The sequence below is a fragment of the Triticum dicoccoides genome, chromosome 1B (assembly GCF_002162155.2).
Source record: "Triticum dicoccoides isolate Atlit2015 ecotype Zavitan chromosome 1B, WEW_v2.0, whole genome shotgun sequence".
Classification (NCBI taxonomy): Eukaryota; Viridiplantae; Streptophyta; class Magnoliopsida; order Poales; family Poaceae; genus Triticum; species Triticum dicoccoides.
Genome location: NC_041381.1, coordinates 651,145,927 through 651,157,573, shown reverse-complemented (window position 1 = coordinate 651,157,573; position 11,647 = coordinate 651,145,927). Strand labels below are relative to the sequence as shown.

At 45.3% G+C, this 11,647-nt stretch overlaps 1 long non-coding RNA gene across 1 annotated transcript; it reads right to left on the bottom strand.

Annotated features, from left to right (window-relative positions):
- Positions 1-8,955: 8,955 nt before the first annotated feature.
- On the bottom strand, positions 8,956-10,912 carry LOC119311083. Its single transcript, XR_005150875.1, has 3 exons — positions 10,834-10,912; positions 10,681-10,749; positions 8,956-9,041 (listed from the first exon to the last, which is right to left on the bottom strand). It is a non-coding gene; the product is annotated as an uncharacterized LOC119311083 (long non-coding RNA).
- Between the last annotated feature and the right edge of the window lie 735 nt (positions 10,913-11,647).

The following is an 11,647-nucleotide window of genomic DNA, read 5'->3' as shown; positions in this document are numbered from 1 at the left end:
CGCTCCCACTCCGTGCCGCCGCGCCGCCCACCCCGACGACGAATCAACCCATCTCTCTCCCCTCGATGACAATTGCTACATCGACAGCTACATCGACCGCCCGGGCTACGACAGGGAGTACATCGACGATGGTGGCTACATCATCCACGTCATCAATGATCGACGACGGCGACAGGTACCCCTCTCCTCTCCCCTCCCCCCTCGATCTTCTAGGGTTCGGTAGATCCCCCTCCTGGTCGACCTAGGGTTAGGATTCGGTTGATCTAGGGTTAGGATTCGGTTGATCTACGAGCTCCTGGTGGTTCTTGTTCATGTTCATAAAGCTCCTGGTTCTTGTTCTTGTTCATGTCGATCTAGGGTTAGGATTCGCGCGTCGGCTCCTCCCTCCCTGCTCGAACCCTTCTGATCCAGAACATGCTCGCCAGATTCACTCATGGTGCTTGGCTTGGGTCACAGTTGGTTATGTTGCATGCGTGTCCTTGTGCACTTGTAGTGCTGGTGGTTTAAGGCACCGTTTATCAGATATATTGTTTATTTTTTTGGATCTTTCATGTCATAATCTTAAAAAAATGCTTGTTTGATACTCGTGGAGCTCCTGGTGGTTTGTTTGATCCTCCTCGTGGTTTACGGTTCATGTTGATGGAGAGGAAGTGCATGATTTTAGGGGATGGGGATGGATGAGGAGGTGGATGAGGTTTGAGGAAGACCTCCCTCTGGTTCAGGTAGCTTGTGTATGATTTAGTTACTTAGCTTGTATCAGTAGCACTTGGAGAAGGTGCCCCTCAGGGCCTCTCATGCTGCCCATTCATGTTGTTTTGAGGTTATGGGTGTGTTTGCTGTGCGTTTGGTTATATTGTGCTTGTGCGTTGGTCTGGTTCATGGCGTGTTTACCGCTCTTGTGAGCGGGGCGCTGTGTCACTGATGTTTCTGAACCTGATGTTCATGCCGTATCTCTCTGATGAGATGTATGGCCAAGTGAATGTTTTCATGACGTAAGCCGCATACAGTAAGTAGACGGTGCTGTGTTCAGTCACCAAGCTATAGTGGAATTACATGATTCAGATGAGCATTTCTTTATCAGCATAGAGGCCGTCCCGTGTGGCCCTCTCGCCTTTTTTTGTTGTTGTTGCAAAGACCGGGAACTTTATTGAGCAGTTGAGAATAATTTTTTCATCTGCTTTTGTACTTCTGCAAGTACTGTTGTTTCATGCTTTACTAATTCACTAGTTCATGTTGCTTGCTTGCTGTCAGACTATCTAAGCATGTGTACATGACACCAATTCACTTGTTCATGTTGCTTGCTTGCTAACATACATGTTGCTTGCAAGCATACATGCTTAATTAGGATTTCCATCAGCAGTACTTTCTTGTATCAGTAGCACATGGAGAAGAAGCTACTTGCTTGCTTATTAATTAGGGTTTGTATCAATAGTATTTGCTTCCTTCTTTTCAATTTCCATCATTGCTTGCTTATTTCTATCAGTAGAACTTTGCTTGCTTGCTTGTTTAGTGTACATATATTTCCACTATACATGCATGCTTGTTTAGTGCACTTACATGTTTGCTTAATTAATAACAGTACATCAGTGTATGTGCATGTTGGTCCAAATGCTTTCCTTTATTGATACAAGTGCATCATTTTACTTTATCCCTGTTGTATCTGATTGTTGTTTATTCTATTTTGCAAGCACCACCTCAAGATCATCCATGGCAAGGATGAAAAGGTCAAACGTGAGGCCAACCGTTGGTATGCAACTTGCTCCTTGTGGTTATACTGTCAGTTTCATGAAATATGTGTCTTAATATGCTAAGTGAAATGTATTGCTGCAATCTGAATAAGCTGGCTGTGCCTATGTGTTGTTAGTCTTCCTTACCTGAATAACTAGGATTAAATGATAATAAAATTTCATAAGATATGTTTGGCTGTTTGTCCATGCATTCCAAACATTCACCTAATAGTTACGTTTCCTTTATCATGCAAAGAAGAGCCTCTCACCGAGTACGAGAAGGTTAGGGCTAGAAATATCATGAGGAACAATCGGCTGTTCCAGTCCCTTGGCATCGGTGCAATAGCGTCGATGCTTAGGAAAACAAATGATGTACGAGAAGGTAGAACTGATGAGCTTCAAGAAGGTAGTGGAGTTATCAATGATGACCCAGAGTACAATCCTAAGGAGGATGAAGTTATTGATGGAGAGGAAGTGGATGATGTTGTAGTGAGCAAGACTGTTAAGGTGCAAACTGTGTCTTGCTTGGAGGGCTGGGGTTCTTTTATGCTATGTTATTCCTTGTGCTCACATATTTATCTTGTGATCTAATGCTTTTTTCCGTGCTGTTTATACGAGGCACTGAAGGAATCTAGGACGAAGAGGCCTGGTTTTAAGAAGATAGTCAGCAAGAAGAAGAAGAGCTTAGAAACATCTGCTGCAATGCCTCCAGGAAGGGTGATGGCCCCAGCTCTAGGACAAAAAAAGAGGATCCTGGAACCTGATGAACCTGCCCTTGATAGAGTCACAAGGCAGAAAGCAAAGATGGCGACCGCGACGGACCATCAGGAAAGTCTGCTGCGCATGGACTCTGAGACCTCGGTGCAAATGGGTGATGAGTTGCCGCCCATGGATGAAGGAACCACTCTCAGCATGGATGGAAGTGGCACTGTCTGCCTAGATGAAGGAGGAACCATCTGCATTGATGAAGCAGGCACTGTCCACACAGACCTCAGCCCTGTTGCACCTTCTATTGACAGGAATGTTGTCATCAATGAAGAAGAACAGCAGCTTGTGCTTCAATCAGGCAAGTTGACCTTTGCAATGCTATCTTTTACTAGTGCATTTTCCAAATGGAATGATCATGTATGCTTTTGTCGATTCCTGCATTTGTCGATTTCTATTCTAATTTATGAGTCCAATTTCATTTTCAGATGCAATGATTACCAAGACTAGACCTAGAAAGGGCAAAGGGCTAGAGAGTATCACCAAGTCGCTTGGTAGCAAGGTGCCTATCCAAATTGCCGAAGGGCTGAAGCGTCCAGAGAAGCCTCTACAGTCAGCAAAGCTTGCTTCTGAGTGTGGACTCGTTGCAAGAAATCATCTTCCGGTTCTTCCTCACTTCAAGCTATACAAAAAAATGCTAGTCTATTGGAGAACTACATTGGGAAAGTTGTTGTAAGCTACTTGTTTCATAGTTAATGTGCTATCTATTTTCTGTTACACCTATGCATGATCACTAATATTGTTCTACCTTGTTTGTTGTCTTGGTAGGCAAATTTTGAGATGAACACGGACTGGGAAACCATCAAGACCGCGTGCAAAGATATTCTGCAGAAAAATTCAAAGAACAAACGCCATCAGATCAAGAAGAAGTATTTTGATACTGTAGCCGCAAATAAAGTCAGCATCAAGTCTCCGGTACCTGATCTGACGGATGGTGAATGGCAAGCTCTGGTGGAGATGTGGTCTACCCCAAGACACAAGGTTTGTCTCTGCTTTGTTTGATGCTTTATGTTCTACACATGATATGCTAGTGCTAGATCATGCTGACAGTATGTTTTTTTGTAGGAAACATGTGTGTCGAACAAGATGAATCGATAAAAAGTCGTGTACAATCAGAGAACTAGTTCCATACACTACACAACACACATTTTTGCCACTGTGAGAACTTTTCTCTAGAGACCTTACCGTTTGATCCTCGTTGGATTACATTTCTGATTCTTGCTGAATAACATTTTGATTTTTGTTGAAAAACATTTCAGAATGAAGAGCGTAAGGGTGAGCAGCTGTCTGTGATTGACTTGTTCAAGGCCACCCACAACAGCAAGAAGTACGGGTTTTCGGAGCCAGTCAAGACTGCTATAGTAAGTAACTCCATGCTTTGTCCATGCCCTGTTTGATTCATGCCAGCTTTGATGCCAGCTTTGTCCATGCCAACTTTGATGCTTTGATGATTTGATGCTGTTTGATTCGGAGCCAGTTCCATGCTTTGATGTTGTTTGATAGTTCCATGCTTATAGTTCCATCCTAGGCTTAATGAAGATATTAGAACAGCTTTGATGCTATTTGTTGCATTTTTTATGACATGATGAAATTTGATGTGAATGTTAGTCAGGAAGCCATCTTATATAGAACCACCATTCTAGGCTTAATGAAGCGATCATATTGTTCCAATTGCATGTCTCCAGGTCACTAGTCATCATCTTCTTGTATAGATTTTGTTTGCTGGTTTCGTTACTTCAAATAATCCATTTGTGTGCTGGTTTGGTTTCTCCACTAATGCCTATCATTTTCCTCCATATGCTAGCTTGAGATGGAAGAAATGAAGGACGCGCCGGTACCAGAAGGTGAAGAGCCAAAGTCTACTGTTCAAATTGTCGAAGAAGTGCTGTTGAAATCGGTCAAGCAAAGCACATTCCTCACGAATGTTGGGCTCCAGTCATCTAGGAACAACTCCCGCAAAGCAACTGCTGAAGTATTTGCTCATGTTCATGACCTTGAGCAGAAGCTGCAGAGGTCCGAGCTTCAAGCTGACCTGGTGCAAGAAGAATTGGCGACAATCAAGATGAAGGCGGAAGAATCTGAAGCTGCACGCGACAAGGAACTTGAGCTGCTGCGCAGGAAGTCTCAAGAACAGGAAGAGAAGTTAGCCCACTTGATGGCTCTCTTTGGAGCTAAGGCAGTTTGATGGCTGTGCTGCTAAGGTAGTTTGAGCATTTTGAACTTGAGCATTGCTGTCTAGTTTGATGGCTGTGAACCTAGTTTGAACATTTGAAGTTTGTCTTTGAGCATTTTGTTGCATTGCTACCTGTGAAGTTATGTGATCTTGTGAACCTGTGAAGTTATGGATCACTTGTGAAGTTGTGGAGTTATTGTTTATTTTCTGTGAAGTTGTGTGGATCACTTGTGCACCTGGGCTTGTGGATCACTTGTGCACCTGGGCCTTTCTATTTATTGTTTATTTTATGTGAAGTTATGCAAAATGAGAACTTGGGCTCTAAAAAGGCCAAGGCCCAAACAAGAATTAGACCAAAAAGGCTTGGACCTAAAAAAGGAAATGAATGTAAGAATTTCTTTTATAAAAGGCTGCATAGCAGAAAATAAAAAGGCCAAGGCCCAAATTCGAACTAGACTAAAAAGGTTGTGGCCCAAAAAAATAGTGGACTATAAAAGAAAATTCATCAGAAAAAGGCTCCATTCCCAGAAAATAAAAGGCCAAATTATTGGGCCAGGCCCATACACATAAGCAAAATAAAGAGAGAGAAAAAAATTAAACGGGCCGAATTATTGGGCTTGGCCCATGTAGACGGCTGAAATGGACCGGGCTGATTCTATTTTACGACCTTTTCATTTGGTCGTAATTATGCCATGTCCGCTTGCCACGGTGGATCTGACGTGGTGTGGTCAGATTGCTAGTGACCAAAATAATTGGTTGTAAAATCTACGACCTTTTTTTGGTCATAAACGTCTATGACCATTCCAGAAGAAAGATCGCTATAGTCAGTTTACGACCCTCAGCTTTTGACCTTCTGTTTTTGGTCACAAAAAGGTCACATATTGAAAACAGTGACCTTTCAGTGACCAATAGTGGAGGTCACAAGATAGCATATTTCTTGTAGTATTGATTTCACTTAATTCAAAGTAATGGTTTCAGTCCACTCAAAAAATAATTTAACTTATTTCAAAGAACTGGTTTCACTATTTTTAAACAACATATTTCACTCATTTCAAGGAAAGAGATTTCACTAGTTTATAATCATTGACTTTGGTTAATTCAAAGTACTGATTTCAATCAACTCACAAAGTAATTTCACTTATTTCAAAGAACCGATTTCACTTCACACAATTAAAACAAAGATACCAATATACAGTCTACATTCCTCAACTCCTATTTAATAGTAGAGATACTTGTTCTAGGTTTGGTAATGTTGGTCCCATGGTTCGTACAGGAAAAGAAAGGCTTTAGTAGTCTTTCCCAAGGTTTTTGTGATGAGATATCTCTGATATTGCTTATACAAGCTAGATATCATCATTTCGTGTTGGTGTGCATCTCTAAGTTCATCTTCATCGCCATTGGGTAAGTGGCTCTCCTGCGTCTGCTTCTGTTTGGCTTGGTTGGATTGAACAAGCTTCTTGCCTTCAGGTGGTTTTCTTCTTACTTCTAATAAAGCTGCCTGAGGAAAAAATGGAGGCCAATTGAAAGATGGAGGGGCAAGTGATGACAACCCCGTTGTGGTGGCAATGCGAGAGCTATTCGCACAATTTATGGTCTATATGCAGAAATATAATATGGCAAGGTGTGTATTTTCGGGTGATGTTTTGGTAATTCAAATGGAATGATATGAGAGAGCAACGGTGATGAGTTAGTGCTTCGGTAGTTAGTCAGGGCCGTCCCATCAGTTCTATGCTCGGTCTGTAGCTTCAGGGCCGTCCCACCAACGAGGACCCAGGCTGCTTGTGTGCGTGAAGTATGGTTATTTGTGCTAAAGGTTGTCGTTTCAGTTGTTAAGTACTTATATTGAGAAACACTAAATCAAAGATAACAATTGCATATGTATGTTGTTGGCACCGCCTCCTGCAACGCCGCTTCTTCTTCTACCTCGAGCTGCCTCTCACAACTCTGTCTATCTTCTTCTTCTCTCTCGAACACATACACTATGCGGAACTCTACACACACACAACTCATGTACCCAAGGAAACACACAGGGGCTTTGCCGAGGCACTCTTCCTTGGACACCACCATGGCTACATTTTTGCCCAGCCCTCACGGCCTTATCCATTACTGAATGAGATGACTATATATACAAAGTTTGGCACTCAGCCAAGACCCACGCACTCATGCCGGCCATCACACCAGGCCACCACGTCTACAGATTAGTTGCTCCACTAACCAACTAACTACATGCACTAACCCATGATCTTATATTCTCCTACAATCTCTCTAGGGTCCAAAGAATAGTACGTGCATGCAGCTGACTACTAGATAACTACTCCACGCATGCAGCTAACACCCTCACAAACACACCAATTCTCTTGGTCCCAACGTACTGATCCATCCAGCCGGTCTTGCTTCAACCCTTCCACGCGCTTGCCGTATCACACGACCTTGTCATGTCATCCGACTCAACCTAAACCAACCCATCATGCTCCAGCCTTGTCGCGTCTTGCCGACTCTCATGGCATCACCGCATCACACGGCACAGTCGGCATCTCGTCGCCCTCACCGCATTGCACGGCACTCGGCATCTCGCCTCCTCTATGCATCTTCGCTCAAAGTTTGCTGGACTAGCTACTCTCTAAACTATGCTACATGCATAACGAAAGCAAACTAAAATGCTGATACAATAATATCAAGATTACTGCTAACATTCACCCCCTAATCTTGATATCATTCTCTTCGACGCGGATCACCCGCAGCCACTTGACGACGCCATCGCAGCGCCGCAGCCGGCCACTCGCCGCCACCAACGCCATCGCAGTGCCGGTCACCATGGACCATCTTATCGTGGATGACGTCCTCGCGACGCCGATCACCACACAATCATCATGTTGCGGCATCGCACCGCAACTAGCCATCAACGCCATTGTGCTGCCAATGGCGCCCACCTTGCGCCGTCTTGCCGTGGACGACGCTGTCGCGGCGCCGAGTACCACGCCCTCCTGCCGCATGCAGCGGCCATGTCTTCACATGGACGACGCCTTCGTGGCGCCGATCGCCACGCCGTCTTCTCCTCATAACGGCCTGATCGCCTCGTACCTCCCAAGGGCGTCACACAGTTGTCTTGTGGCAGCTTCGCAGCGCCATCATCTAGTGGCATCACACCGCAACCGGCCACCGGCAGCATCGCGCCGCCGACGGCCACCCACCTCGTGCCGACGTTCTCCACCTCACAAGGAGTCCGACGCGTCATCACCGCCGCCTCGGATCGACAAGCTCTGATGCCAATTGTTGGCGCCGCCTCCTCGCAGCGCCGCTTCTTCTTCTACCTCGAGCTCCCTCTCACAACTCTGTCTATCTTCTTCTTCTCTCTCGAACACATACACTATGTGGAACTCTACACACACACAACTCATGTACCCAAGGAAGCACACAGGGGCTTTGCCGAGGCACTCTTCCTTGGACACCACCATGGCTACATTTTGCCCAGCCCTCACGGCCTTATCCATCACTGAGATGACTATTTATACAAAGTTTGGCACTCAGCCAAGACCCACGCACTCACGCCGGCCATCACACCCGGCCACCACGTCTCCAGACTAGTTGCTCCACTAACTAACTAACTACATGCACTCACTACAAGAAATATGTCAACTTGTGACCACCACTATTGGTCACTGAAAGGTCACAAATTTCCATTTGCGACCTTTTTGTGACCAAAAACAGAAGGTCAAAAGCTGGCCGTCATAAACTGACTATAGCGACCTTTCTTCTGGAATGGTCGAAGACGTTTATGACCAAAATTCGTCTACTGTGGCGTTTTGGTCACTAGCAACCTCCCCAGGCCACGTAGGCATCCAGCGTGGCAAGCTGATGTGGCACAAGATTCAGCCCGGTCCAATTCAGTTTTCCACATGGGCCTAGCCCAACAATTCGGCCTTTTTAATGCATTTTTTTCTTGTTAATTTTCACTAGCTACATGGGCTTGGGCCATTAATTCGGCTTTTTTTCTAAGATGCAGCCTTCTACTAATTTTTTATTTTCGTCCTTTTTTTTGCCACTAGTCCCACCAATCAGATTGGTCCCACTTGTCATTCTTATCACAAAATTGATCCCACACATCAAAAATTTCAAAATCTATCAAACAACCATTATAACTTGGACCCCCTTGTCAGGTTTTCATTTGACTGGTATTCAGATCACATACACAATCATTAGTTCAAACAATCCAAATAGCAAATGAAATTCGTCCAAAATAACACGGCACTAGTCTATTACAAACGTTACAGTATACTACAGCCCAGATAAGCCTACTACTGCCTACATTTACAACACATAATATGCTAGTCTTTGTTGATATGCTTCACAGCTTCGAACTTGGATTCGCACTTCACCTGTGCAAAAAACAAGAATGAACATATAAGAATAAGAATGTGTACAGAACATCAAATAGTAGCCAATGAGGGATCCAATAACTTATAAGCAAGAATTGACAGCAAATGAGATGTACATAAATAGTATGACTAACACTAACCAGTATGCGTTCATGGAGTGACTAAAATGTTCTCACTAGCTAGGATTTTTTAGTATACAATATACTAACATGTGCAACTCTCTAAACTGATCATAGAAATGAAAACTGTAGGTGCACTGCAGGCCAGATCATCATATTTGAGCATTAATATTTATGTATTACTACAACACTAGGAGTACATAGCAGCTAGTAGCAAAACTAGAAGAAATAACAAACCGAAGATGGATACAAACTAGTGACTAAGTACAAACTATTATGTCACTGCTCTCCTGCAATTCTCTATACAAAAAGACAATGAAACAAAAAAGATGGAACCATCCACTGCCATTCATGCACAAAATATCGAACCATCAACTGCTAGAAAAAAAACATGAAACACCACCCACTTCAACAGCCACAAGTCACATGGTAAAGGTTCAGACTAAACTGGGACAAAATGCCATGCCGCGGTCTATGCTCTCGATACAAACTGACACAAAACTACAAACAGCTAACGGTAAGAAGTGAAAAACTGTAACATCTAATGGTATTGTATACACATAGAAGCATTATATACTCGTATATTGCAACGAGCGTTTGCCTCGAATCCTTTTGGTAGAACCGTAGAGGCCAAAAATGCTTTTCTGCAGAGACAATCAATATATGCAGAAATTGCTGGCCTTTACAGTGCACATGCCTGCAGGCTTAGCAGCTTGTGTGAGCTGGAAACTGGCTTGGTCAGTCAGGCACACAATTATGCAGCCGGTAAAAGGAACAAATAATTAAAAGAGCCAACAAGAACTCATACAAAAGCAACTCAATAATACCAGGACGTCTTCCATTGTTCTCTATACATTTTCCATTCCATGTTTGAATTTTTTCCATTTATTATTTGCCACAGAAAATGAAATCACAAAGTCACAACAGTACATTCAGACATTTACTCCATGAACAAACAGGTTGGCCGCTGGAGAGAGATAATCAAGCAGCTTACGCGGCAACTGGTCCAAGCCAAGAAAACATGGGGAACAGGCAAGCGGCCAATGCACGCCCAGCAGCAGCGCTGCCATGCGCTGGGCGCTCCCCTCCTTTCTATGACCCGAGAGCAGAGCGCAGCGACCATATGCATGGCGATACAGGTACATGGGCAGGCAGAGGTAGACGGCCTGGCTGGCCGCCCTGCTGCAAGATAGACGGCGCGCGGCGCGCATCTCCATGCATGCCCCGGATGGCCGGCAGCCCCCTGTTTTTAGAAAAGATGGGATTGCCGCCGATGCTATAGTAAACCATCGCAGGATGCAGCTGAGCTCGACGAAAATGCCACAACTGTAACATCTAATGGTTTTGTATCCGTTGGCACATGGTGTTTTCAGAGTGCACATAGAGCAACATTCAGTATGACATGATTATTATTTATTTTTTGACCAAATTGCATTCACTTTGACATAATAAATCTGTAACATCTAATGCAATACATGATGGAAACAGACCAACAGAGTGGGAGAGAGGGGAGTCACCACCTTGGCGGCCTTGGTGGGCAGGCCCTTGGACCTTCTGCTCCTTCAAACTCGCAGGACCTTGGTGATGGCCTGCACAAACCGCACCTCCATGAACAAATACTACAGAATAAGAAGACAAGGGGAAGATGGATGAACAAGGGCATAGTGCTGAACCTCCATAGCTGCCAAATCAGGCACCTTGGTGCGCTCGGTGGAGCGGGCTGGGGTACAGATCTCCCTGTCGAAGTTTCCTGCAACCAACCCAAACCAACAGAGAAGAGAAGCATTCATCAGGGAATGGAAGGGAAGGGGATAGATGAAGAGGAAATAGAGAGTGGGGGGTGGACCTTGATGTGGCGGCTGCTTCTGCTTTTCCTCGTGCTGGAGGAAGAAGGACAATCCATGGCGTCTCGAGCAGAGGAAGCTCCACTCCATGGCGCCTGCCTACACAACGAGACGAGACGGGGTCAGAGAGCGAGAGAAGAAGAGGAGGAGAAGGAGGGGAGTAGGGATTCATACCAAGCATTGTCGTCGAGGCGAGCCCTATGCCTGCGCCCTGCGGTCGGTCGCCATGGCCGGCGGCTAGGGTTTCCGGCGCGGGCAGGGGTCGAGGGAGGGCGGGTCTGACCGCGGGCTGAGCAGCTCCAGCGGATCTGCGTCCATGGAGGCCTCCTTGCACAGAGAAGTACAGAGGGGATTGATACTTGAAAGAAAAAAAGGGAGACACAAACAGAGGGAGGAAGAAGAGCAGGGGAACACGTCGAACTGCGGGACTTCAGTCAACGGCGGAGCTGCTCCGGCGAGGCGCGAGGCCGAGGCAGCGGAGACCGAGGCTGGATCGTGTTGGATCTCCCTCCCTCGGGTTCTTCTCTACCTTCTGGTGAGGGAATGGGAGGGGCGAGAGGAGGAGGGCATGGGGGATCAGATCTCTTCTGATGAGAGGAGGTGAGGGGAGGGGAGGGCAGAGGTCGTGGCCGGCGGCGAGGTG